Genomic DNA, 5,027 nt, shown 5'->3' with positions numbered 1-5,027 from the left:
TGCCTACGTCCACGGGCAAGGATAGAAGAATCCACTATGAGGAGAAAAACTCTGGAGTTACAAACTCTCTCTCTTTACAAGGAGAAACTCTCTCTATTTTTTCTCTCTCACTCTTCTATGTAAGAAGTTGTTTCTGGGATGAGATTTCCTTAAGGATTTGGAGCCTATTTATAGGATTTTGAAAAACAATATGCATAATAAAATAATAATAAATTACTATGTATTTATATTATAATAATGTTGTGGGGCCCGTTCCTTTATTCAAAGTCAAAAATGGCTGCTGTCAAAGGGACGTGGGCGGCTGAGGCTGCTGACAGGACAGACCTCTTCTATTCAAATTATTTATATTAGAAAAAATGTTGTGACCCAACCTCCATGCAAATAACTTCACTTCATTAGGGATGATAGCCTTCCATATGATATCCCATAGCGGTTCCTATAGGTGCTCGTGTGACTGATTGAAGTGTTCGTTATCATTATAATGTTGTGCGCAGCAGAAATTTCGGCAGCACCTTTGGTGCTCGACAAGAGAGTAGATCTAAACTAAATCCCTGTTTCACAAAGGAAACAATAACCAAAAAAAAAAAATCAACAAAGTGGGATATCAGCTCTTCCTCTCATCAGTTCTAGGACTGACCTATCGAGGGAACCTAAACTCTCTATTACAAATCACAGCATAAACAATCAATTTTAATGTGGTTCGGCAAATTACCTACGTCCACGGGGCAAGGAGGGAGGAGATCTACTACTAGAGGGAGAGAGTACAAATAGGATTTACAATCACACAACTTAAACCCTCAAACAAAACTGTCAAATCTCACACAAAGGGGATGCCAAAAACCCTCTCAAAAGCCGCTGCTTTTTCTTCACCAAGCACAGCTGCCAAGCTTCATTTTTCTCCACTGCCTTGCGTTTTCCCCTTCTTTTGCGCACGAAGCCGCTGCTCCCTATTTTTACCTTGCCCTCCTAAAACCTAGAAACCGAAAAATAATTTGCAGCTATATATATTGGCTGCAAATCAATCAGGTGGGCTTTCAAAAAAATGCAGCGAGAAAATAGTAGCCCCCACATTTAGCCTCCCATGCGGAAAGCAAAAACGCGTCCGCGTCTTGCTTTTGGACGTGGGTGTGACCCACGCTGATGCGGCATAAACATGTACCAAAAATGTTGCAAGTGTACAACCGTGTCAAGTTATAACATAAAGATATCGATCCACGAGGAAGGTGTTTTGTAGGAAGAAATATAAAATCGGTTCTTATGTTGTGTGCGTGACAAATAGGAGTGATGAGTGAATGTTATTGAGGAGAGATGGAGAGAATGAAAATGATTGTTTAAATGAATATATTTGAGAGTGGAAGTGATAATATAAATGTGATCAACAAGGCAAGAAGGAAAATTCAAGAACAAATAAAAATCAAGAATGTAATATAAATGTGATCAACAAGGCAAGAAGGAAAATTCAAGAACAAATAAAAATCAAGAATGTAAAGATAGGGGTTCAATTAAAGATATGAGTAATCTAGAATTGAATCAACTTCTTAGAAAAAGGTGATTCCCTAGAGGGTTCTAGCCTAAAGGCGAATCAAAAAAAAAATAAAAATAAACAAAAAGAAAACTAAACCCAAGAGGGTTCTAGCCTCAAGGTGAATAGTATAAAAATTAAAATCTAACTACAAAATAAATTATAAAATCTAAACTATAAAATAAATTGCAAGAATTAAATGCAAGAAAATAAATCTACTCTATAAGCATGAAATAAATCTAATTTATAAGCATGAAATAAATCTAAGGCAAGAGGGTTCTAGCCTCTTGGCTATTTAAATAATAAAATAAAATCTAATTACAAACATGAAAATAAATCTAAACTAATAAGCAATAAAAGAGAAATAAGAAAAACAAACCTTCAAATTAATCTCCATCTTCATCTTCATCTTCATTATCCAACAAAGAGAAGAAGAGAAAAATTTAAAGTGGTAAAAAAATTATTATTATTAATTGTAACAAAAAGTTACAAATTTGGAAGGCCTTCTCAATTAAGAGTAGCCCTCCTCTCCAAAAGGAGTTACAAAAATTTTCACACCTCTAACTCCTCACTCTCTATCTCTATTTATAGTAAACATCAGTGAATGAGAGCCCTTGGATTGAAATCTTATCTAAAACAAGCAAATTTTAGCCTTTGATCTGTAACAGAACGACGTAGGTATCGATACCAGCATCGAGTATCGATGCTGGCATCGATACGGGTATCGATACTAGCATCGATGCTGGCATCGATACCCATATCCCTCCTTTTGTAATCCGCTGATTTTCTCTTTTATTTGGCTTTGGCTTTGGGCTTTTGGACTTGGGCTTGGGCTCTTTCATGTATTTGCATATATTCTTCATTAATTCATGGGCTTTGTTGAGAGATGAGATTTTTGGGCTTTATTCTTCATTAACCTGTAATTAAAGATAAAAACAATTATTAGTGGTATATTTATTCATTAAAAATAGATAATGAGTGTATAAAATTGTAATAAAATGTGATTATCAAATACCCCCACACCTAAACTTTTGCTAGTCCTCTAGCAAAGAAAGAAAAAGAAAATCCTAACTCACTTTCGTAGGAATCGCGATTGTATTTAGCATATACAAAAAGCCTTTAAACCCCTAAGTTACCTTAGTAGACGAGTTGTAGTCTCGTGAGGGTTTGCAGTGAATATACCCACAAAATTCGGTCAACTTGCCACATTACAGAAGTTAGTAAATAACTAAATTTACTTGATAATTGAAGCTAGTTATTACTCAAGAAAATATTTTTATATATAACTCTAAGGTATATTTTCTAGAAAATCTTCTCATTATAGCAATACAAAACCAAGCCAAACTTAGAAATTTAATTTAAAAGTTTTGAAAGGAACATGCTAACTCTTTGTTTAAAATAATATTCAAGTTGCTTGATCTAAAATATTTTCCAAGACCATATATACATATATACATATATAAAACAATTATTAGTATTTTTATTTTTATTTTTTTATATTATTTTTAAATCTTTCTTCCTTGGTGATTTTTTTCTACTTTAACGGGCTTTCTAAGCGATCATTTAACGAGTTTAGGGCCAATGGATCCCAACCCAATTGGACTTAGGTCATTAAGTATAGAAATACTCCTTGGGCTTAATTACTCGATCAACTTAGGCTTTATAAGATAGAATCACCTTGAATTTAAGAGTTTTTTTTGTGCCCATTTTTCGCACTCTTCTTTGGCAAATTTTTTTTAAGTATATGTGTATATATTCTGAAAAATATGTAAGTCAAGCCACATTGAAAAATTATTTTTAACTCTAAGCTAAGCATGCATTCCATTATTTTAAATAAAAATCCAAGTTAAGGCATAAGTAAAGTATACTACTTTGAAAAATATTTCTTAAGAACTTTATTTAGAGTTATCATAAAAGGTAAACTTGAGTAAATAACAGATTAGAAAATTTAAAATTTATCAAATAAATCAACTATTACATAACTCTATCAACTTGGCAAGTGACGATATTTTTATAATTTTTTTCTTTTTTAGGAAAAGAAAAAAATGACAAAAATGCAACAAAAAATGTAAAACAAAGAGAAAAATTAACTAATTCCCACCCCCACACCTAAATTTTTTCATTGTCCTCAATACAAACTCTATGATTCACAAAGTAAAGCAGATAAGAAGTGAAGTACTTACATTTGATCAGCTGATAAAAATTTGCAATTACCTTTGGTCTGTGGAGGATATAATCAAAAATTTATAATTCTTTTTTTTCTTTTTTTCTTTTTTTTTCTTTTTTTCAACTGAATAAGAAACTCTCGAATGAGAGAAGAATAAATTCTTTTTATTATTCTAAAATAAACAAAACAAATAATATAGAATGAAGTGTTCAACACAAAGAGCTCGTATTCTACATTGAATCCTACCTTATTGTTGTAAATTCTTCCCCGGATTTTAAATAGATTCAGAATGATATAATCAATAATGTGAAATTACAAGCATTTCGGGGTCTTTGTAATGACCGTAAATTTCTAATACGGGTTTAAATAATTTTCTAATAATTAAATGTTAAATATTATTTTTCTAAAAAGAGTATTTGTATTTTTCCAATTTCTCTAGAATTTTCTATGATTTAAAATTCGATTTATATTTATTTTAATGGTTTTGCTTATTATAAATTTAATTGTTTCGGTAAAACTTTTAAACTAATAGTTAAATATTCATTATTGTTATTGTTATTATTATTTTGACTATAAATTTTGAATATTTATTTGAATAAATTTTCTGGTATTTTTAAAATTATTATTTAAAGGGGTATTTTTCCCTGTGTTTTCCTCTCACCGGTGTTCACTCTGTATATCTCTCCCCAATTCACGCAAATCCCTCCGCCTCGTGTTTTCCCCCAGCTCTCAACCCACGTCCTCCCAACCACCCTATCACGCATTCTCTCTCTCATTAAAATCTTCTGTCGTTCTTACTCTCTCTCCAATCTCACACTCAATCTCTCTCTCTCTATTATCCTCTCTCATTAAAAGCTGGCGTCCCACTCTCTCTCACTCAATCACTCACCATCACTCACTCTCTCTCTTCTTTATTATATTCTCTCTCACTCTGCTCTCCCATTCCCCAAGAAACCCCCACGAAGCCAACCCCCTCTCTCTTCATTCTTTTCTCCTTCTTCTCAATCAAAACGCAAGCCAGCTCACGCCCGACGCCTCGCCGTCTTCCACGGCCTCCACAAACCCCGTTGCCGTCGCCGCTGCCTGCCCGAGCCTCGCCGTCTCCAACGCCTCCGCAACCGGCCCTGCCACTCGCCGTCCGCGCCCTGCCTCCTCTCCAGCAAACCGCAGCTGCGGACCACCACAGCCTGCACCCCTGGACCGAACAGCCGCTGTCCTTTCTCCGGTATGTTGCCGTCCCGCGCGCTATCTCCCCTCGACGCATCGTCGTCGATTCGAGACTTAGCTGCTCCGACAAGCCCAAGACCCCAGTGCCTCCAGCTTGCCGCTCCCCATCTC

This window comes from Asparagus officinalis, chromosome 10, assembly GCF_001876935.1.
Source record: "Asparagus officinalis chromosome 10, Aspof.V1, whole genome shotgun sequence".
NCBI classification, from domain to species: Eukaryota; Viridiplantae; Streptophyta; class Magnoliopsida; order Asparagales; family Asparagaceae; genus Asparagus; species Asparagus officinalis.
Note: the sequence above shows the minus strand (reverse complement) of the source record.